The following is a 24,398-nucleotide window of genomic DNA, read 5'->3' on the forward strand; positions in this document are numbered from 1 at the left end:
CCCCAAACATTGCAATGGTTGGTGAGTGCATGAGAACCTGAAAGAAGAGCTGACTAGACAAGTTCCGCTGTTCAAGCTGGGAGAAGTACAAAAGGTAAGTAAATTAACTGTATAATGGTGGAAGAGAATAGGAAATTCACAATTCATTGTCAGTATTCTGTGGTATTATTGCTAACTTGGATAATAAGAGACTTTGATCATTTTTAATTATATGAGCCAAATTGGAGGTCTTTGAGTAAAAAAAGGAAGGGGTCTCTTGTGTCTTAGGCAATGGATTGGGGTCAGAAGATTGTGGTTCAATTCCGAGCTCTATCACTAACTTTCTGTGTGCCCTTAGGCAAGTCACTTACTCTCTGTGTGTCTCTGGTTCCCCATCTGATTAAAAAAGGGATAATATCCTTCATTCAATCTTTTGGTGCTCCAGGTCCCCATCTATAAAGTGGAGTTAATAATATCTCCTTTCTCCTACCTTTTATCTGTTTTTTTCTATTGAGAGTTTCGGCTTCTTGAGGCCTTTTATTATGTGTATGCGTGATGGGGTGGAGTAGGCCCGGAGGCCCCTTGCTGAAGGCCTCAATGTCCTGCCACACTCATCCCAGGAAATCAGCAGTGGAGCTAAATCCTCCAAACAGCCTATAGAGACTGCACAGGAAGCAGCCAATCAGGGAGAGGCAGCAAGGGGCTAGCCAATCAGAGTGTTGCAGGCTAGTATAAAAGGAGCTTTAGTGCAAACCCCAGTCAGTTCTTTGCTGGAGCCAGAGGAGTATTGCTGGTACTCCTGGTTGGCAAAAGGGAACTGCAGCACTATGGACAGCTCAGTACTGGCAGGGAGTGAGAAAGAGCTCCTCGCTGGTTGGCTGGGCCTGAACATAGAGAAGCCTTGAGGTAAGAGTGAAGCTTTGGTGATGGCTGGGGCTGTGGGGAAGTGGCCTAGGGGACTGAAAGCAGTTTTGTTAAAGGGATATGGGAGGGTGAGTGGCTGCTATTCTTAGGGTCCTTAGGCTGGGACCCAGAGCAGTGGGTGGGCCTGGAATCCCCCCCTCCCCCCGCGCCCAACCAATAGTCCACTGGAGAAGTGTCCTATAATTATTAGAGCATAAGCTTTCGTAGCCCACAAAAGCTTATGCTCTAATAAATTTATTAGTCTCTAAGGTGCCACAAGTACTCCTGGTCTTTTTGCGGATATAGACTAACACGGCTGCAACTCTGAAACCTGTCCTATAATTGGACCGCATTAAGCCCCCAGCAGGGGATCTGAATTACTTAGTGGCCCAGCTGGGTCTAGGGCAAAACCATTGCCTCCAGGGAGGAAGCCCTGGGTTACAGCCTGATACCAAGGCAGGGACTGTTTAAAGACTGCAGCCACACCTGACCGGAAGGGGTGCTTGGGAGATGTGTGTGCCATGCTGTTACATTATGTACAGTGGCTAGCACTATGGGGCCACAATCTTGGTTGTGATCTGAAGGTGCTACTGTACTATTATAGTAAGTGTAACTCAGTGAGGACTTTTGAAATTGTACTTTTTGTTTTTAACTTGACACCATCCCTTTTATGTCTAAGATAGCGAATGTGTGAGATGCTGAAGGACTGAGCATGGTCCATGCTTTCAGGTAGAAGGAGGCTAAAAGGCTGCTAGGGAGTGGGAAGGAGGGTGTCTATATGCCACTGGCCATGATTTGTTTCTGTTGGGCCTCCTGGCTTCCTGGGAAGTAGTGGGGATATGATGGGGTCCTGTCCATAAGCACTATTGGCATGACATTGATTTGAAAGGTCTTTCTTCTTTAGTGTCTGATACCCAATAAGGACTTATTTAGAAGCGTTTGATCAGGTAACAAGTATGTTTTCAAGCCATAATCCCATGACATTTATTAGGCACGTGACTATGGCTTGAAAACATATTTTTATCTGCACTCCCTGAGTGAAAGATCACACTTTGTCATACAACTGTCTGATTTAGCACTGTGAATAACATGCTGTCAATTGGATCCCTTGAAACATTTGCTTGTCAAGTACTTTTCATTCGGTTGTCTGATTTCCTTCAAATGTCACTGATTACCCAGCCTGAGCCCATTTTATGGGGCCTAAAAGAAGAGGTTCCATACCCAAATTTAGAATCTGTGAGCGAGGTATATGGATGGACATAGAAGACTAGAACAAAACTGGTGCCCCCTTTAGAATCATTTGGTTAGCTAGGGTCCTAATGAACCTTGAGCAGAGCCCTTTGGAGCCTCTGTATTAGGCTGAGAATGTGTTGCATATTTTGCTGCAGCTTTTGATAAGCCAAAGTGATCAAGTGTGTGTTGTGAATTAAGATCTCTGCAACTGGAGTGCTTCCTGGAGAAGGCTGGGGATAAAGGTCATCCAGAGACACACTGAAACCACCAGTAGACCTTTAAATAATACAGATGTCAGACAAAATTGTGCTGTAGCTTGCCTTTAACCTATGCTCCCTAAACGTTTACTTCTAATTTAATTTTCTTAACTGCATTACAGTGTACTTCGTAATTACAGCAGGGAAACACTTGAGTTGTAATATATATATATATATATACCTAATTTTATACTAGCTTTATGTAAGTGAGTACAAGCTGTTTGGCAAACCCTTTAACAAATCCTTCAACTGATGGAAAACTAAAACTGCAAGGGTGAGATTAGGAGACCCTTAATCACATTGAGGATCACTTTACCCCTTGAGTAGTGCCATTGAAATCAATGGGACAACTTGCAGATGCCACTCAGTATGAGTAAGGGTGTTAAGAGCCGATGTAAAGAGGAAGCCATTTATAGTGCACAAGTTTTATTGGTCCTACAAAACTCAGCAACTATGCCACATTGTTAGTTTCATAGGCATGGGAAGTAGAGGTGCGGGGGTTGCTACAGCACCCCCAGGTTTTGCACCCAGTGCCCCAGCTGCTGGCCCCTGCCCCCACCCAGCTGCCTGCTCTGCACGTGGGGTCCTGCCTGGCTGCTGGCCCCAGGCCTGGGGTTTCCACTGCCAGCCCTGGGGTCCTGCCCAGCTGCTAGTCCTGCATGCAGGGTTCCGGCCGCTGACCCCACACCTGGGGCTCCACACCCACCCCCAGCTGTGGCCCCAGGTGGGCTGGGCACTGGCTACTGCAAATCCACTTTATATCTGTGGATAGCTGCATCTGCGGACATAAATTTTGTATCCGCGCAGGGCTCTACTTGTTGGGCAGAGTGGATGCAGCATGTTACAGGAGAGAGACATACCATGTTCTCTCATGGAGACTTACTTGTCTTCCTCCTTCCTTTTGCTGCTTTTCCTTCATTTAAAATAAAAGCCATTCAGAGTGGAAAGGACATAAGTTTGCTCTTTGTTTCTGGATGTGCATAGCAGTGGAGATTGTTAAAGGAATTCACAAAGCACAGTTCAGGGCAATTACTGCACTGGCTAAAAGATGCCTGATCAGTAGCAACCACTGCACAACAGGAAAAACATCTACAATTTACAATGTGTGGGGCCACGGACACTAAGATATATTAACAAGTGCTTCACGTAACCCCAGCCTCTTCCAATTGTGACAAAACTCAATGAGTTTCTGACTTCTTCCTCAGATATGCCCTCAAAGAGCTCGGCACACAAAGAATCCCTTTATGTAAGCTCCAGGTCCCCTGATGACTATAGTTCCCAGATCATTCTAACAATCCCTTCCCTAGAGTGCACCTGTCTTTAGATAGCGATGCGCCTACTTATAAAAGACTTTAGCTAAGAACATTAATGTGGAATGAACAAAAGCCCTTTGGAATTTTAAATACAGATCCCAATAGAGCTCAGTCCAGAATGGGAGAGTGGCTGGGCACCCAAAGGAACAAAGCCCTTTTGCTTTAACCATGTATTTATTCAAGATGGTGGTTGTTCAGGTTTTGGTCCTAGGCTTACCTTTCATTCTGCCCCTTAATGATGGTCTTGTCACCGCAAGGCCTGGCTTCAGTGTGAATGTTTATTTGCATCATCTATTTTAGTGACTCGTATTTGTTAGATGTGTTTGCTTTCAAATTGAATGTGATGTGCCCCAGGTGCTACAGCCAGGGGTACTGCACAAGCAATAAAAGCTTGGAATTGCCTTCTGTACAGGATGATAATAACGTGTGTGAAATGGTAGCAGGCTCCATCTGAGCCCCCAAAACCACTTATTAATGTTTGCCCTGTATGTCTCCTTCTATATGGTGCTGATGAGAATGCATTAGGTCCTAGTATACCATTCTAACAGCATGGATGGGAAACAGGAAGGATTGTTGTATAGTTGGGCATTGGACTTGGATTTGTAGAGCTCTGGGTTCAATTCCCAGCTGTGTCACAAACTCCTGGTGCGTGTCCTTTGGCATGTCATCTCTCTATGCCTGATAGACTTTAAGGCCAGAAGGGACCATCATGATCATCTGGTCTGACTTCCTGCACATCACAGGCCACAGAACCTCACACCCACTCCTGTGATAGGCCCATAATGTCTGGCTGTGTTACTGAAGTCTGCAAATCTTGTTTTAAAGACTTAATGTTACAGAGACTCTACCATTTACTCTAGTTCAGGGGTTCTCAAATTGGTTGAATCCCCTTGGAGTCATGAGGTTATTACATGGGGGGGGGGTCATGAGCTATCAGTCTCCACTCCAAACCCTGCTTTGCCTCCAGCATTTATAATGGTGTTAAATATGTGTTTTTGATTTACAAGGGGGGTTGTATTCAGAGGCTTGCTATGTGAAAGGGGTCACCAGTACAAAACTTTGAGAACCACTGCTCTAGTTCAAACCAGCAAATGACCCATGCCCCAGGCAGTTGAAGGCGCAACCTCCCCAGGGTCTCTTTGCCAATCTGACCTGGGGATAAATTCCTTCCTGACCCCAAATATGGCAATCAGTTAGACCCTGCAAATGTGGGCAAGACCTACCAGCCAGACGCCTGGGAAAGAATTCTCTGTAGTAACTCAGAGCCTCCCCATCCAGTGTCCCATCTGCAGCTATTGGAAATATTTGGTAACAGCAGTCACAGATTGCCTAGTGTGGCACATGGACCATCTCATCATACCACCCGCTCCATAAACTTATCAAGGTTTAGTCTTGAAACTAGTTAGGTTTCTTGTCCCCACACTGCTCCCTCTGTAAGGCTGTTCCAGAACTTCACTCCATTCCCTATATGTGAGATGGAGATAATACTTCCTTTCTTCCCAGTGTGTCTTGTCTATTTAAACTGTAGGCAGGGATGGTCTCTTATGATGTATTTCTACAGTGTCTAGCCCAATGGGGCCCTGAGTTTGGGAGGAGCCTCTAGGTGCTACTATAATACAAATGAAAAGCAAAGAATGATTTTCACGCCCTCAGATGGAAAGAACGAGCCTCCCAAACATTGATGGAAAAAATGAAGTTCTGCTCTTAAAGTGAATCTGTAACAACAGCATGGTGGGGTCCCACATTTGTTGCTTCTCATGATATCCATATGAAATGTGCTCAGTTTGCAAGTAAAAGGATGTATTAACTTTATCGCTACCAGCGCTGCAAACACATCCTGGTATCTGAGAGCAAGGCTGGGTTTTTCTCCATCACCATTAATAAAGGATCCACCAGGTAAATTAGGCCATGAGTTACACCTGTGCAATCCCATTGTCTTCACATTATACCCTGAGATGGGGTAGTGTGCCATTGATAGCAATAGTACCTAGTGGTCAGCCCACCCTACCATCTGGCTTGGACTCTTCTGAACCCTTAAAGGGCCAGTAGAAATATATAGAAACCTAAGGGTCCGTGGAATGAATGGGAATTGGGGAAGGAATCTGGAGACTACCTTTTAAGGCCTGAAACCTTACAGAGGAGGCAGGGCAAGGCTCCCCCCTTGCCCAACCCGTTGGGCGAAGCTGTGCAGCATAAGGCTGCCTTCCTCCTCCCTCATGGCAGGCAGACGCTGCCAGAAGGCTGGCCTGCTGAACTCTCCAGATTGGAAAGCTAATTGGGAATGGGGGACAGTTGAAGGAAGCTGGTGAAGCCTTGCAGGTGACTCCTCTAAGGCAAGAGGCCAGAGATCTGAACCCCAGCTCCAGAGAGAGGGCTGAAGGGGAACTCCTGTTGGGAGGAGGAGGGTAATATTGGCTACCCTAAGGCAGAGTGACTGTCAGGTGTAACCAGTCCCAGAGAGAGGGCTCAGAGGGAGCTTCTGCTCAAAGGAGAGAGAGAAGGACTGATCTAAGGGAAGGGGCAGAGAAAATGGTAGCAGTACAATCCCACTGCTGCAGGGAAGAGCCAAGGTCAGCTTTTAGGAAACCTCTGTAGCTGGCCCCAGGAAATGCTGTGGGGAACGACCAAAGTCAAGGTGGGTGAGGAATCGGACCCTGCAGATCTTATGACGATATTAGTGAGTGAGATAAAGGTAAGAGTGTGTGATGTTGCACCCCATAAGGCTTTATGGAAATATGCTTATGAATGTAAATATGACATAACTGGAATATGTTTTATGCTACATATGCCATGTGACGTCTACGTAAAGGGTTATGATCTACTGAATCTATTCATCCTATTAGTATGCATTTATCGTTTTTGTATTTGAAATTATGAATATTGGCTGTGTACTTGCTTGGTGTGTGTGGTGTTTTTTTGTTTAAAGTAGCCTTAGTAAGGCATTTGGTCAGCTTCTTTAGAGAGGAATGTACAAGTTAAGTGTTTCTTGATTGGGCACTTAAGCTGACAGTAGACCTTGATAGATGCCAATCCACATCTGAGCTTTCCTGGCTATGTGGCTTGGCCTGTAAAGTTCTGAGTCATGCATGGACATGTGACTTGCCCATGTGACTCCAATACTCCATTTTGTTGCTGTAATTCTGCAGAGGTAGAGGGAAGGGTTTAGACCCACAAGGAGAAACTATATAAAGCCTTGGGAGACCCCTCCATTTTTGTCTTCAGCTGCCTTAAGAGACCCTCTCCACCCCGCAAAGGATACCTGAAAGAAACTGGAACAAATGACAGTAAGCTCGGGGTGATTGCTGGACCTGGACTAGAAGGAGACTAGTCTGTAAAAGAAGGTTACTGGAACATCTGAGGGTGTGGCTTCATCTGTAATCACTTTTTTTAACCTATTAATTAACCCAGAGTATATATTAATACCTGGGGGGCAAACAGCTGTGCATACCTCTCTATTCATGTTATAGAGGGCAGACAATTTGAGTTTACTCTGTGTAAGCTTTAAAATGGCTTTATTTGGGAGCCATTGGGAGCTGGGCATCTGAGTGTTAGACAAGAATACTTCTTGAGCTGTTTTTTTTTTTTCAGTTAAGCCTGCAGCTGTTGGGGGACGTGGTTCAGACTTGGGTCTGGGTTTGCAGTAGATAAGCGTGTCTGGCTCAAGCAAGGCAGGGCACTAAGTCCTAAGCTGCCAGGGAAACAGGCTCAGGGGTAGTCTCAGCACATCAGGTGGCAGTCCCCAAGGGGGTTTCTGTGATCCAGCCTGTCACAGAGCAGCCCAGGGAAAATGCTGAGGCATTGACAGAACAGGTCTTAGCCACCTAAACAGGGTCTCTGGGTTGGAAGCCAGAGGAGAAGGTGGGTCTTCCCCAGAGGTGAAAGTGGACTAGTACGGCATACCGGCAAGAGCCGGTACACAGTCGACCATACTGGCAGGGGGCAGCTTCCCCAGGCCCACGGTTTAAAGGGCCCAGGGCTCCCGTCAGTGGCTGGAGCCCCAGGCCTTTTAAATCACCGCTGGAGCCCCGGGGTAGCAGAGGTGGCCTGGGGCTCTGGCCACCACTACCACAGTGGAGCCCCAGGCCCTTTAAATCGCCGCCGGATCCCCAGGGCTCCTGGCCGCCGCTGCTACCCCCTGGCTCCAGCAGCAGGGCTCTGGTGGTGATTTAAAGGGCCCAGGGCTCTGGCCACCGCTACCGCAGTGGAGCCCCAAGCCCTTTAAATCTCAATTTAAAGGGCCTGGGAATTTAAAGGCCCTGCCTCTTTCAGTTGAGGCCCCGCCCCTTGCTCAGGACTCCAGCGTACCGGTAAGTCCTTTAAGTTACTTTCACCCCTGGTCTTCCCCTGCCTCTCCCGAGACCAGGAGGGGAAGCATGAATGTCAAGAATAAAAAGCCAAGAATGACAAATGTCAGAGACTGAGAGCCAGGCCTGGAAGTTGTTAGATTTTGAGTTTATTTTCTGGACCTCTCTGTTAATCTCCAGCAGGGGGCATGGACTGAGTGGTGACTTGGCGTGAGGGCTAGGCCATGTACAACACTTGACACCAGAATGACCACAGGCGGTGCTTGACCAGAAAAAGCCTGGCAACACCAAACCCAGGCACAGGAGGTACTCTGGAGGTGAGAGGCTTGGTGACTTCCCCTCAGGGACACCTTCAATGCAAATGATTTGGAGCTTATTAAATGATTCTGCTGCTAGAAGGGATAGATGGTGACTCACTGTTGCTTAGCTGGGCTGGCCCTGCAGGGCTCATAGGAGTAAAAAGCAGCAAAAGTGGACTTTTGTCACTAGAGTCAGCTATAGGGCTTGAATACAAGCAGCTGATCTGCTAGGTTAGATGGTGCCATTTTCCCACTTCAGAATAGAAGCACACTTTTAGGCCTTCTTAGCAAGGTTGTTGTGGGGCTAGATGAGAGAGAGAAGCATTTTGCTTGGATGTAAAAGTGGATAACTAGAGCGATTACAGTACATGGATAATTCAGTGCACAGCCTGGCTCAGAATGGCGATTGGGCTAAAGGGCAATGAGCCATGATACTGATGGGGCTTCTGGGGAAATAATTGCCTCATTCAGCTGAATGAGGCAATAACCCCAGACTGCTGTTGAGAATGGCGCCTAAAATCAGGATTGTTCAGAATGGGCTTCTCCACAGAAGGCGTAATTCAGTTTGAGAGATTGTATTCGAGTCAGGCCACCATTAGAAGTCAACAGGAGTAGGGCCTGAGTAACGCCCCAGGGTGAACTGGTGACCGCTCTCCTTGTCAATGAGGTGGAGGGTTGTAGAACCCCACATGAGAGGTCCCAGAGGATGTATGCCACAGGGGGAAGCACTCCGCACCACACCCTGAGGAAGAAAATGGATTCAGCACACAACCCCAGCAGACTTCAGGGAGCAGGAGTCCAGCCCTTTGTCTCCTTTGCTGTGGCACCATCTCCCAGCTCCTTGGCAGTTCCCGTCCACTGTAGCTGTCCTGCCGGGAGCTTCCTAGCCAATGCCTACCCAGTGGAACTTCCTGGAAAACTGCAGGGTGGAGCAGCTCAGCAGAAAGCTAATACAGAGTACAGAGAGCCACTGTTGCAGAAACAGCTTTCCTCCCTTTCCTTTGCAGGGGGAGGGGAAGATCCATGTGAGGAAGGTGCTCATGGCATATCCAGGCCCTAAGTAAAAGCTCTGGATCTGTCCCTATACACATCTGAATGTGATGATGGCAAAATGTTTATCCTGGAAAATAAACAGAAGTATCCTAATCAGTGACTTGAGCCCTACAAGTCCAGCATTTCATACACTCACAACTTCTTAGGAAGTCGCTTACTCGCTTGCTTGCTTGTTTATTACACACTGAGTGGACTCTGACCCAGACCTCAAAAGACTGGGTTTGGTATAATTTTAATGGCATTCCGAGCAGTTGCAAATGTCTTTTACTGTGTTTCAGCAGCTGAAACTGATTAATACTGTTCACAGCTGGTAATAATTTACTGGTGATCAAAAGTCAGCTCAGTCATTTTTTCTGTAGGGGGCAGAAGCCAAGTGAGCAAATAACAAAGAAGTAGGGAGAGAGGTAGACACTATTAATATGTCACATTTGGCTTACACATACCTGCTATTTAACTACAGTCCTCTTCTGTCTCGCACCCTGAGGCAGCAGAAAACTAATAGGCCTGTCATCTGGGGAGATAACACAACATTGATCATTACAACTTCACTAAATAAGTAATTTGAAATTAATTATATTGCACCCTAGTAAGATTAGCTCTGGTTGACTCTTTACTCCTTGTAGATGATCATGTCAGGGTTGAATACAGTAGTTCTAACCTTGTGCCAGCTTGCAGACGTGCAGCATATAACTAGGGTAGGAAATGGATGAACACTGAGTCCGTGCATATCGTACCACCGTGTCACGCTGCAAAGTGCAGTATCTACTGCCCAGAGTGGAGAGAATTTAAAACCCTGGCACCTCTGCAAACTGGCTGAAATCTAGGCAATGATGCCAGTTTATCTAGAGGTCTGAAGGATGATTTAGAGGCAGCATAATCCAAATACAACTCCAGAGTTTGCTACATCCCTATTCTATGGGTAGGTGGACTCAGCCCCTGTGAGAAGTCTGGGGTCTCTTTAATCATGTCTGAGCAGCCCATGCGTGCTGGGGGGAAGAATGGCTCCAGAGGGAGGAGGCCACAGTGCTGAGGCTGGAAGTGGTCTAAAGGGGTGGAAACGAAGTAGCAAAAGCAGATCTTGGAAGGCGCCATGCCATCCCCCACCAGTGTGCTGCAAATGGCAAGTTAACTCTAAATCCACCATTTCTACTTCAGAGCTATAGAGTCACATGTGACTGTCCAAGACCCTAAATGTGGCTATCATAGCATCCATAGGTCTGATCAGAACTCTTCTCACTCTGCCCAGAAGAAGACCAGGACACCAGTCACTGCAGAGCTCCCTTAAATATGTGAGAATGCAGAGCAAATTGGACGGCCTCTGGCTAAGGCTTCCATCCAAGAAGAGGGGTGGAGGGGAGCAATGCCTTACCATATGCATCCTTGAAGGGAACAAGAGGCAGAGAAGAAATGTACTGACTGGAGTTTCAGAGGGTCCCAAACAACCTCAGCTTGGTATTCCAGTTCTGCTGGGTGATGGCTTCGTTACTGTTGCATCAGTAGATTATAACATTGAGTCAAGGTGATGCAGAGTCAGAACACCTTACTGCAACGACTCTGTGTCTCTCTGCAAGCACGTTCAGCAATGATATGGCCCAGCAGCTGTTCAAGGCTGGGCACCTCTGCTCTAAACAATAGTGAGAAACTGCTGAGCACAGGCATGTTCTAAAGGATGCTTTCAGATTTGTTCTTTTACCCTGCGGCTATATGGTGCAAGCACTGCTCTGGCTGCAAGCAATGCTTCCGCTTTTCTCGCTGGGAGCTGCTGTAGAACTTGCAATATTGCTGAGATAAACGCCTGACCTGATGTGCTTGAACGGTCTCCTCTCCACTTCAGCTGTTACAGAGGGCAACATTTCCCTTTTGGATATTCTCCTAGGGAGTCTGTCCTGCCTAACTGAGCCCTACTTTCTTGTCCTCCCTCTCTGTCCTTTTGGGAGGTGGGAAGGTGTTAAACACTGAGCCAGCAGGGGAGGGGAGGGGGAAAAAAGACCTTGTCCACAAAGATGCAGCTTGAACTCCAGCTACTTTAATAAACTTTAGCAAAGCCTTTGATACTGTCTCACATGACCTTCCCATAAACAAACTAGGGAAATGCAACCTAGATAGAGCTACTATAAGGTGGGTGCAAAACTGGTGGGAAAACTGTTCCCAGAGAGTAGTTATCAGTGTTATCACAGTCATGCTGAAAGGGCATATAGAGTGGGGTCCTGCAGGGATCAGTTCTGGGTCCAGTTCTATTCATCAATGGTTTAGATAATGGCATAGAGAGTACATGAAAGTTTGCGGACGATACCAAGCTGGGAGGGGTTGCAAGTCCTTTGGAGGATAGGATTAAAATTCAGAATGTCTGGAGAAATGGTCTGAAGTATATAGGATGAAATTCAATAAGGACAAATGGAAAGTGTTCGTTCCTAAGTAGACTAATCAGTTGCACACCCAAAAAATGGGGAAATGACTGCCTAGGAAGGAGTACTGCGGAAAGAGGTTTGGGGGTCATAATGGACCACAAGCTAAATATGAGTCAACAGTGTAATGCTGTTGCAAAAAAAAAAAAGTGAACATCCTTCTGGGCTGTTCTAGTAGGAGTGTTGTAAGCAAGACATGAGAAGTAATTCTTCCTCTCTCCTCTGCGCTGATTAGGCCTCAACTGGAGTATTGTGTCCAGTTCTGGGCACCACATTTCAGGAAGGATGTGGACAGATTGGAGAGAGTCCAGAGAAGAGCGGCATCGTTAAAGGTCTAGAAAACATGACCTATGAGGGAAGATTGAAAAAATTGGTTTTGTTTAGTCTGGAAAAGAGAAGATTGAGAGGGGACATGATACGTTTTCAAGTTTGTAAAAGGTTAGAATGAGGAAGAAAAATTGTTTTTCTTAACTTCTGAGGATAGGACAGGAAGCAATGGGCTTAAATTGCAGCAAGGGAAGTCTAGGTTGGACATTAGGAAAAAAAATCCCAACTGTCAGGGTAGTTAAGCACTGGAATAAATTGCCTTGGGAGGTTGTAGAATCTCCATCATTGGACATTTTTAAGAACAGGTTAGACAAACACCTGTCAGGAATGGTCTAGATAATGCTTAGTCCTGCCACAAGAGCAGAGGACTGGACTAGATGATCTCTCGAGGTCCCTTCCAGTTCTATGATTTCTATAAAACCATTTATAGATGGGCTTTTCCAAGCAGCCCATGGGATTTATCAGAGGTGGGAGGAAATGAGGTGGGGGAAGCAGACTTGACACATTGCAACTAGATCTGGGCCCAAGACTCTGGATACAAACACCCTAGATTCAAGGGCCTGGACCCAAACTTTATGCTTGGTTCTTGTCTCTAATTAGGCAAATCAAAATGCCAAATCTGAAGAGCTGAGACTCCCAGCATAGAAAAAATTCCAGGCTGGATCCAGTCTTCGCAGCTGGGGTCCTCAAACTTGTTCTTGGTTTCTCCTCAAACATCCATATTGACAGCCCTCTGCTAAGCTGGAAGTAGAGTTGTTACTAGAATGGGGTTCTAGAATGGACACTGAAATGATGACTCCATGCTGCAGCAAGCGTTACTGAAGCAGCTGATACTGTCCCTGCTACAGCAGAGAGCCTCTGATATTTGAGTGGGGCTATAGGTTCACATATGGCTACTGAGCTGATTGGGGGAGAGGGAATGCTGCTAAAGAGCAAAACGTTTTGGGTGTTGTGCTTATTGGAGGGTTTAGTGGGAGATTATTAGTGCCATATGATAGGAACTGTGCCTAACGAGATCCCTCTCTCAAGAGCTCACAAGTCTTAAAGGCCTGAGTGAGAACACTAGTGCTCAATGCACTATATAGACCAGCATATGGTCATGAAGAGAAAGATGGCCTTGGAGTTAAGGCACTAGACTAGGTGTCGAGATGTAGCAGTGAGGAGGTTTAGGTTCAGTTCTCCTCTTTGCACAGGCTTCGTATGTGAGTCTGGCCAGGTCACTTAGGCCCAGATTTTTAAAGCTATTTAGGTGTCCCTGCTCTCAGAGTTTCTACACTTAACTGATTCAGGAGCCTCAGTCTCTCTTTCAAAAGGGATTTAGTCACTTAAGAGACAATCCCATTGACAGTCAAATCTGGGCCTTAATCTGTGGGCCCCCCTCAGTAAAATGGCAATAATAATATTCCCTTTCACCCGCTCTTCCCTTTCTTGTCTTTTTTTAGTTTGTAAGCTCTGCAGAACAGGGACTGTCTCTTCCTACATGCATGGCCCGTACTATATCCAAAGTGGCCTCTAGGCATGGCTCTAATACAGATAATAGCTGGAATTCATGCACGTGTTCAGTTTTCAAGAGTACATAAAACAGAGCAAGGAAGAGGGAGGAGAGCTTAGGACACATTAATTGGGAGGCTGTTCCAGGTGTATAGGGCAACCTGAAAAAGGCCTGGAGTGGGTGAAGAAGATAATGGTACTACTGTTTAGCTGTTTTATAGCACTTAACATTTAAATATCTCCACATGCTTTACAAACTGGGCAATTCTCATTGCTCCCATTTTACATACATGGAAATTGAAATGGAGAGGTGAAGTAACTTTCTCAAGGTTGCACAGCAAGTCTGTGTCTGGGTCAGGACTAGAGCCATGGGAATCTCTGCTTTGGTCCCCTGTACACCTGGTAAAGGAGTCGGAGTGACATAAAGGGGCTCTAAAAGCCCCAGATCTGACCCAGGTTGAAGTTCTCTGGTGCTAGAACTTCCTGTGGCTGGCTTCTGAAAACCCCTCATAAGTCCCAGGAGCAGGGGCATCTTGGGGATGAGGCTGGGGATGGAAGGGGTGTGCTGGGGGGGGGGCGGGGGGAGGGAAATGTGATGTAGAGATTCTGGGCAGCACTGCTGCCCCAGGACAGCCAAGAACAGATTGCCATAACAGGTCGCATAACATATCAGTTATGCTTGTGGCAGGGAAGTCTGCTTAGGCCCTGGAGCAATGCAGGTTTAATGCAATGGTTTAAAGCCACCGTAGCCCTCCTCCCCCTGCACTACTCCCCCATCCCTTGAAGTAGTACAGCTTAGAATCTCGCCCCAGGCCTCTTGAATCTTTTATTGATGGGTTCCAGCTACTAGTCCTACAGCCTCTCTGATTCTAGTGATGAGAGCAACTGCGCCTCCTCACTCTGCTGGCTGAAAGTTTTGAAAATATCCTGGTAGTTCTTGTTTCTCACTAAGTTGTGAGGTTAAATGACTTAATGTTTGTAAAGTGTGCTGTGATGTGTACCTGGTAGTGTACCTGGCTAGCTCAGTTGGTAGAACATCAGACTTTTAATTTGAGGGTCCGGGATTCAAGTCCCTGGTCAGGTATGGGGGGATTGTATTCCCCCCAAGAGCTTCAAAAGGCAGTTCTTCTGTACCCTCCTTGACATCTGACAGAATGAGGAGCAATGGTCTCAAGTTGCAGTGGGGGAGGTTTAGGTTGGATATTAGGAAAAACTTTTTCACTAGGAGGGTGGTGAAACACTGGAATGTGTTACCTAGAGAGGTGGTTGAATCTCCTTCCTTTGAGGTTTTTAAGGTCCAAGCCCTGGCAGGGATGATTTAGTTAGGAATTGGCCCTGCTTTGAGCAGGGGGTTGGACTAGATGACCTCCTGAGGTCCCTTCCAACCCTGATCTTCTATGATCCTTGGGAGGTGCCATGGAAGTGCAGAGAGTTATGATGTTTGGAAACACTTTATAAATGCAAATTATGAAGAGGCAGAATGTTGGCACAATAGTTGAACAGAAATAGGGGGGAAACCCAGAATGGTTACGAAGGGTCATAGCAAAGTGTTCGGCCTCTTTTACAGATTCAAGAATTCTTTGATTAGGCATGCTTCTTCCCAAAAGGACCTTTTCTTTGCAAATGAAATTGGTGCTCTGTCAGCATGTTACTTGCAAAACAAACACACTGCTGGGCTGATGAGATGCAAAAGGAATTGGGTTTCTGCAGGGTTGTAAAGAGTAGGTGTGGTTTCTCTGTATGAGAAACAAAAGCATGGCTATACAGATGGGAAGCAGGGAGAGTGGATTTGAGAGGTGTGCAGGGGGAGGAGAAACATAACTTCATTAGTTTGTAAAGTGGACTGCAAAGGGTGAGAAGCCAAGTATAGGATATGGAGGTAAAAGAATAAGATATTTAGTTACCCTGCTCTGCACTAATACTCTGCCTGAGTGGCTTACAAAGGAATCGAATGCTATCAGGGAGAATACCAATAGGCCCCATCCTCATTCCACATAAACTAATGGCCAAGACTTCAGTGGGCACAGGATCAGGATCATATGTTGTAGGACAGGAGAGCAACTATGAGAGAGGAAAAGTGACATGTGAGAGTGGACTCTAGAGAGTGATAAAAGGAAGGGAACTGAGGAAGGAGTTTGGGGTTGATGGTGAGTGGTTTCTTTTTTTTTTTTTTTTTTTTGGAAATTTCACCCGATATTCCCTGGAACCGTGTTGAAGGTGGTTTTCTCCCTTCACATGGTTAACACCACTCCCTTGAGGTGGCCCAGGAAAACCTGGTGCTGACACTCGTCATCCTTTTCCTAGTGTAGACAGGCCCTCCTAAGATAAGCAGGGGAGCAGTGGAGCTTGTGAAACACATTGGCTCTGGAGGAGACACACATGGTGGGATTCTTGAGGTGGGGGTAGGGGAACCATTTGTGTCCTTCCATAGGTAACATTTTCATGCTTAGGAACATAAGCTTATTGCCCACCTAGCAATAGTTTTACCACTGTTGGCTTAGGAGGGGTCTATTTGAAATAATGCTGACCTAATGATTTTTTTTATTGACTTCAATAAGATTTGCTTCTATTTAAAGCAATCTAGACTGACTACTGCATTGGGTAATCACCCAGTGCTCAGAGATTTAAACTGACTTCAAGGTAAGTGGAAGGAAGCAGGAGTGAGTTATGGACTTGGGGTGCAATCCCTCCCCAGAGGAAAACTGTTTGTGGTCAGTGTGGGCATGGAGACAGCTAAAAGAGTTGAAAGGTGCAAGGGCTAGTTACAATATGTAAAGGTAGTCGCATGTTCCACTTGAATTAAATTACTCTACCTTTATTGCCCAGACCAAGTACAGAAACTTGTGTGCCTTACACAGACACACATAATTGAGAGATGCATGATGCCGTCTATGGCAATAGGAAGTATAGATACTGGACCTTTATGGTATGACTGGCCTTCTCCAGGCAAGGCACCTCTTAGACTTCCCATTAACTGTCACATTTCACGTCTCTGTGTTATCTTAGTTGCGAGGCACAGACAGGGAGGCGTTCCAGGGCTGGCTAAACCCACGTGCTGTAATAAAGACTCTTATAGTGGTAGTGCTGTGAAATAAGGTTGGAGGAGGATTTCCAAGGTGCTGTACTTTCATCGCAGCCCTCAAGTTATGTGGCACCGTGGCTAGGCTAGGAGAACTCTACAGCAGGCCAGGGTGAATTCGCAGGTACTTAAGCCTATGTCACAAATGTCACCCAGATTCTGGGGCGGCTCAGACCAGTTCAGTCCCTGGCAGAAGATAGAGAAGTCCTCAGAGCTGCCTTAATTTGTGCCCCCACTGACAAGGTCCCATGGGCTTTATGCATCTGCATAATAGTTGAGATGTAGAGATGCCAGGGTCACAGATCTCACTACTCCCCTCCAATTCCCAACACGTTCCTGGAATGGCTCCTGCACAAAAGGTTTCCTTTGCACGAGGAATTCAGCAGAGGGCTGATGCTTTGTGGCTGGTGGAAAGGGGCTTCAGGGCAGCCATGAATGAGACACACAGATTTTAAGCTTGATCTCGGGCAGTCATTCACTCCACAGAAGGGCGGGCGGGGGGGAAGCGGGCAGGAAACCTTGTCATTGCTCATCTCCTCCCTAAACTGAATGGTACAAATGTTCTTACTCTCTCTGCAGATGGAATTCTTCCCATGCCTTTGATAATCCGCCTAGGATGTAATGGATGCACAGTGGTGATTAAATACGTGAGAGTCATGTAGCTTGGATCTGGATGCAGGTCTCAATGGTCTTGTGAAGAATTTGAAAAGTATAGTGCTATGCAATAGCTTCCTCTCGATTGGAGGCCTATAATGGGAAGCAAGTAATCTAATAATACTTTGCAGATGTATAGTGCTCTGAATCAGAAGAACTCAAAGCTCTTTAGAAATGTCCCATATCTTTGGGGTTTTTTCCCCTGTAAAGCTACACTGTGTATAAGTGCCAGGGGTTGGACTACTGTGTAGAAATAGCTCTAGCTAGCCACATTCATTCCTAAAGGGATTGGTATTCTGGAAAGGTCTGTGATAGGTCCCAATGCCTCATGTACCAGACAGATTATGACAACCTAGTTGCAAACAAAACAATACACAGTAGGAAGAACTGGTTATTTAAATGGCTTTGTACAAAGGGCTGTATTCACCCTCTGAGACCTCATGAGCTTGTCTAAAAAGAGTGACTGGACTTGTATCTTGTAATATGGAGAGGTAATTGTGGTGAGATTAGTGCAGACTTGTGCTCCTAAACCCCAGAGGACCATAGCATGAGAGCATTATTCCTGGGAGACGTTTTTGTAGTGCAGAGAAGGGGAGTCTAATGAATAAATGGCAGTGGAAAAAACTGAAGAGAGAGGGGAAAGTGTAAGGAATAACAATCAGGAATTGAATTCCTTAAAGAAATAGCTACTTCAGTGTCCTAAAGTACAGCACCCTGTTTAAGGTCACAGTAATTGTTCTTTTTTCAAGCAATGTCTTTGCCAATAAAAAGAGGCAGCCAAAGTATTCTTGACATAATGAGCCCATTTCAGACCTGGCATAAGCAGTTTTAATTCCACTGATGTCAGAGTCCCACCTGCATATATCAGGTCAGAATTTGTCCCATTATTTCTATGTGGCCCTCCTCTGCCTCAGAATTCTGGTGTGATCTTGAGCAAGTCACGTAATTTCTCTCTGCCTCCATTTCCCCCATCTGTAAAATGGGCACTTCATCCCTTTCAGCTAGACTCAATCCATCTTGTTTTGGTTGGGCTAGCAGTTTTATTCCTTCCCCCAGCAAAAGGAACAAAATGTTAACCCCGGGCGGGGGAGGGGGAGAAGTCTACTCTTTCTCATCAAGGCATGACAATTTCATGATATTGGCCCAGTTTAACTGCAAAGAAACAATGACCCAGAATTATTAGGTCTTGGACCAGAATCTTTCAGAGACCTAGTCATAGTGATCATCATTTCAGTCTTCTAAAATATTTAATGAAATTAATTCTTAGCCAATATAGGGAAGAATGTTGCCCAACTCAATAAATTAGGCTTCTGTTAGAGATGTCCTTTCCAAGAGCCATGGTGCAATGCCTAGTTTCCAGCAAACACAGAGGTGACATCCACAATGACTGCAAATGGTTCTTCTGTCGTTCCTTGGAACACTGGGAATTGCATACCAGAACCATGCATAATACTTAGTTACAATCAAGAAACCTTGTCAGGATACAAGCCTAAAAATGATCATCCAGAGCAAGAGATGGGCCAAAACCTTAATGCTTTGAAGAAATTGGACCTGGTTCCAGTTCTAAATTTTTTTTGTCTTTGCCTATGTGTCTTTATCCCTCTGTTTCTATCTCGCATATTATATCTAGGATCTTAGACACCTGTTGTCATAGTAGCTAAGAGCAGACTTACAGTATTCATCCACATATTTACTGGTTCTTATGGGCTTAGGAAAAGATCTTTTCAAAAGTAACTAGTGATTTTTGGGTGACCAGCTGGAGACATCTGAAAGGAATCTGATTTTCAGATATTGCATAGTATTTAAATAGGTCTGATTTCAAGAGGGTGAATACTGAGCAATGTCTGAAAATCAGGCCCCTTTAACATGTCTCCAGCTGGTCACCCAAAATTACTAATTACTTTTCAAAATCTTGGCATTAGGACTGCACCTCTCAGCTTACTCCTTTATCTTTACTTTGCTGCAGAAGAGGAGAGAGGCAACACTGATAAGAAAAAGATTCTCTTGGAATCAAGGTCCAAGTCTTCTACTTCTTACCCTGGAAGATGTTGGGACAAGGCAATAGAAATGGATTTTTCACAGCATCTCACAAGCTTTATGAAGTATAGAGATGGAGCCATATCCTAGAACTTGATGCCCCCAAACTCTGAGTGGGGCTGGGGTTCAAAATCTGAAGCCAGATTGGATCCAAATTTTGTAAATGACCCCTATTGTTTTATAATGGGCTAAACAAAAATCCCAAGCCCAAGCACCTCCAGATTTTGGGGTGTTCAAAATTTAGACTCAGATCAGATATTTCATGAGAAATCCAAATTGAAAAGTCCAGGGGGACTCATTACTGCAATACGCCTGAACTCTCTCACATGCTGTGCACTTAATTTGTGCTTGGTTGAAGGGATCCTTTAGCTGGCAACCAGCCCTACATTCTTAAGTTCATGTTAATCAGCAGCCACTCAGCATGTAGCTGCTGCTTCTCCCATATTCAGACTAATGAGGGCAGAGTTTGCATGGCTTGTTAAATGCTTGTTGTCATGTTCACATTCATGTTCTTAGAGAATTTAAAAAAAGAGGCCAAGCAGAGAAGCATTCCGTTAAAAGCTTATGAGCTGGACAGGTGCTTTGGACCTGTATTTGACCTGGAAAGGTTAATCTGTGGCTAAGTAGCTGCTGGGAACACTAGTCCCAGAAAGAAAGAGGTCACATTCTCTTCTACTATAGTGGTGCAACCCCCTCCTGAGTTCAATGGGGCTGCAAGCAGCAGCAGGAGGATTTGGTTCATGGTGTGCACAGAATGCTCCAACTGTGGAAATCTCATTTAAAAAAAGAACCAAAAAAAATCCCCCTCAGAGCAAGACTGGGTGCAGCATGTCTGTTTTAACTGTTCGCATGCTGGGGATGAGAAATGAAAATCCTTTGATTGATCTAGTGCTGTGTCACATGGTCTCTCTGCCCCCAGGATCTTACAATCAAATCTATACAAGACAGGACAACAGCTGTGAGGACGCTGAGGGGCTTGATTCTCCATTACTCCGCACCTCATGCAGTCACTTACATCATTGCACAGAAAGTGTAAAAAGCCAGCATTCTGACTGGTTAATATTTCACACCCAAATTGCATTGATGCAAATGACACCCCTAGGTTTAGCGTGGTGGAGAGCTGGGCCCCAAGAGTGAGGTGATTGAGACAGGAAGGATTTCTGGCTGGGAAGCAGCTTGACAGAAAAGGAAGATTCGGAGGTGCTTGACAGAAAAGTGGGAGATAGTCCCAGGCATAGGGGGAAGCAAACGTATGAATGAAGGCGTCATTGCTGAGAATGGATGGAAGACTAATGCAAAGAGCAAGCGGTAAGGAGGGAGAACTGGGTGCAATGTAGCAAGAGAGTTGGAGGGAATAAGAGGAGAAACGTGACAGTGGGAGGGAATAAGAGGAAAAACATGGCAGTGACAAAGTCTATGTAGGGCCTCTGAAAGTAAGCATGAGGCTCTTGAATTCTTCAAGTAAGAAATGAGGACGCCAATGAAGGGGCTCAAAGTGACGTGGGTGGAGCAGTGGGAGAGGCAGAGACCTTTAGCAGCAGCCCTTTGGTGAGGAGGGAGGACGCAGAGGAGAAGGGGGAGGATGGAGTAGAGAAGGTAATTTGCTCTCTCAGTCATTCTCGCCATCAAATTCAGGTACTTCTATCTTCACTTCAGAGGGTGCAATAAGGCTGCACTGTCCAAACCTGCAAGGATTTTCAGTGAAAATACCACATGCCAAACACCTTTTGTGAAGGGAGGCCAAAGAACAGTCTCCAATGTCCAGACTTGCTACAATATGTAGCAATAACCCTGACCTTGTAGGATGGTTCTTGAGGTAGCCAGGACTGCGTGTAACCTTCTCTCCTGTCCCCAGCATGAGGGAGTCTTGCTTGTGTTAGTTTGGTGTTTGCTCCCTGACGCCACCGGCTTGTTAGGCACTCTCCTCTGGGCAATGCCAGTCCTGTCTTTGCCCAGCAGGTTAACAAGAAGTGCCTCCCAGTCCTAGTGTTCCCCTGAAGCATTCCACTCTGTTGTCCAGCCCCTGACACTGCTACTCACTGAAATCCCAGATACTCTGCCCCCAAAGGAGCAGTGTGCCCCAGTTTTACCTTCATTCACTGTTCCTGTATAGTGTATAGTACTCTGAGCACTTATAATAAAAGAATCTATTTAAGAAAGACTAGAGATTCAATTAGAAACAGGAGAAAGTGATGGAAGCAAATGGTTACAATACAGAACAAAATAATAAAATGAACTACAGCCTACACTTTATCAATCGTTACCCTTTCCTCTCTAATAAAGTAGGTTTTCCCCCAAAGTTTGCTCTGTTGCAGAGCTGGCTGGCTTCACGGGAACCAGGATCCAATCTTTAGGGAAACTCCCCTGCTCAACAAGCTGGCTTCTCAGCAAATGGATGCAGAGTGTCTTTTGTGATGGACTGAATCAGTCGTTTGTCTTTATTCACAAACAGGGCAAATCTCTCATCTGTTATAATGTTCCTTTTTATTTCCAAGTGGTTTTGATTGTTTGCAGTTGTCTTTGGTGATTTTTTCCATTGGCTGTTCTGAACCTTGCATTTCATCACTAGCTAACCAGGAAGGGATGACCACTCCCTCTACTCACCAAGACATATGAGTCAGGTGACCCTTTTACTCCAAGACCATAAGGCATAATTTCCAATATAGTCACAATATTCCTTAAATATTACCTATTCACACATCTCACAATGACTGAGTATTGATAAGTTACAAGCTTTCAGTAGAGACCTCACATGCTACCCTTCATGGATAAAAACCATGAAAGTGGTAGTAGGTATAGTGAGTTTGTCCGGTCTAAGACAGGAGTTCTTTGTTAAGAACATAAGAATGGCCATACTGGGTCAGACCAAAGGTCCATCTAGCGCAGTATCCTGTCTTCCGACAGTGGCCAATGCCAGGTGCCCCAGAGGGAATGAATGGAACAGGTAATCATCAAGTGATCCATCCCCTGTTGCCCATTCCCAGCTTCTGGCAAACAGAGGCTAGGGACACCACCCCTGACCATCCTGCCTAATAGCCATTGATAGATCTATCCTCCATGAACTTACTTAGTTCTTGGTGAGCACTTTGCTGGCCAGTACCAATGACCTCTGTGTCACATTTGGGAGTAGGAGTAACCAGACAAGATACAAAGAAAGTCTGAGTCTCAGTAGCCCAGTGTCTAATTATATTGGAGGTGGGCTCAAGCTGCAACTTGCATCCATAGTTTGAACACTCCAAAGTGCTAGTTGTTTGGATCTGGGGTTCTGGGCAGGCCCATTATAAAGCAGGGGCTATTTGCAAACTGTGGCTCCATTCCTATCACCCGTAAAGTATGGGATGCTCTCTCTAAATACACTGGATTTAAACAGTTTCAATATAAAATATGAATGCAATTCACCCTTATGTTGTGCTTCAAGTGATCTGAAAAAAGTAGGATCGATCATAATCTGAGAGCAGCAGTTTTGGTAAGACCGTGCTTAAATCGTGCCCTTCAGCAACCCTGCTTTTTGTTTTTTGCTGGGTCTGTAATCCCTTTGCAAATTCTGCCCCCCCCCCCCACTTTAAGCAGTATCTTTATCCAAAAGATCAGCTCAAGGCCTATACAACTAGGGTTTAACTAGGTCCGGATGTAAGTGGTGCACATACCTCATGCTGGCATCTTCACAGGGAAGCAGTTCTTCCTCTATAAATTACTTAACAGTGTCACTTTGTATGAATGTTCTTGGCTCAGATTTAATGTGTTAAACAATGGTCTCTGTGTGATGCAGCAATCATCTCTGGCACTTTAAAGCAATATTTCAAGGCCTTCAAAGCTTCATATTTTATTTCACACTGTAACACCTGAAACTATAAACTGTGGGGCTTACTTTCTTATTTCTAAATCGAAAAGCTTTTCTCCTGTTATGTCCATCTGCTCCACTCTTGTGAACCATCAGCACTGTATGATGGAATGGGAATATCAGGATTCAAACCATAGGATTCCTGTAAATTTTTGTAGACTGTCTGATTGAAAGAAAGGAATGGACAGGCTCAGCGGGGCATTACTGCATGCAGCAGCTGCAGTCCAGTCCATACATGGTACTGTGTCTAGATCACAGGTTTGACTTGCCAGCGTTGAGAGGAGAGAGAGAGATAAGGTGGGTGAGATAATATCTTTTTTTGAACCAACTTCTGTTGGTGAGAGAAACAAGCTTTCAAGTTACTGAGAGCTCTTCTTTAGGGCTTGAGTAGTCCTAAACTTTATGCAAATGATATGTAAATTATTCAGTGTGTTCTGTTTGAGTTACATGAAACCCATTTCTTAATGTTTGATATATGGACTAAATTCTGCTCTTTTACACTCCATGTAAAACCACTGACTCCAATGGTGTAGCTAAGAGCAGGATTTGGCCTTATAAAACCAATGTTTGCTAATGGAAATGGTTGTATAGCTGCATATTTACTCCGAGTCCCGCTCATCTGCCATTTACACTTGCTAATCAGGACACAATGCAACAGTCCTTACTCAGGCAAGCTTCCCTCTGAACTCTAGGGAACTCTGTATGAGTAAGGGTGGATACATTTGCCCCTAAATTTTGCAACCTGCAGAAAACACTCCTACCTCACCTAGACTATAAAACAACACTCACAGAAATCCCTGAAAATAACCAAAGTGGCTGCAGTACAATGACTAATTCCCCTTCACATTGATCACATACAGTAGTAATTTTAATTTGAAGTCACTCTGAAAATCACAGGCAACTCTAGTAAAATGCAGATGCTGAAATAAGATCCACCTCTTACAGCACACTGAAGTCGGAGCTGAACAGGGAATTTGCTCTAGACATCTCTTCCTACACAAAGAACAACTATATACTTTCAGTCTGAATGGCGAGATATTTGTTTCGTTGGTGGTTTTAGATTTAGGAAACCAATAACTAGTAAAATCGTTATGAGAGCTGTGTGTGCACGCACGCCTCTTCTGTACCAGGCTGCAGTGCCTCTGAGAACAAAAGGGCAGGCAGAGTTCTTAAAACTTTTAAAATTCAATATAAAACAGAGACATTAGTTTTCCAGTTATATA

General features: G+C 45.3%; 1 protein-coding gene and 1 non-coding gene across 2 annotated transcripts in view; both read left to right on the plus strand.

Moving 5' to 3' along the window:
• The first annotated feature begins 774 nt into the window (after positions 1-774).
• SUSD4 (sushi domain containing 4) overlaps positions 775-24,398 on the plus strand; it is a 197,286-nt gene continuing 173,662 nt past the window's right edge. Inside the window, exon 1 of the mRNA XM_073338777.1 lies at positions 775-885. The gene's annotated coding sequence lies outside the window, so the exon portion shown is untranslated. The remainder of the gene's footprint in view (positions 886-24,398) is intronic.
• TRNAK-UUU (transfer RNA lysine (anticodon UUU)) lies at positions 14,576-14,648 on the plus strand. Its single transcript has one exon. It is a non-coding gene; the product is annotated as a tRNA-Lys (tRNA).

The sequence above is a fragment of the Lepidochelys kempii genome, chromosome 3 (genome assembly GCF_965140265.1).
Source record: "Lepidochelys kempii isolate rLepKem1 chromosome 3, rLepKem1.hap2, whole genome shotgun sequence".
Lineage (NCBI taxonomy): Eukaryota > Metazoa > Chordata > Testudines > Cheloniidae > Lepidochelys > Lepidochelys kempii.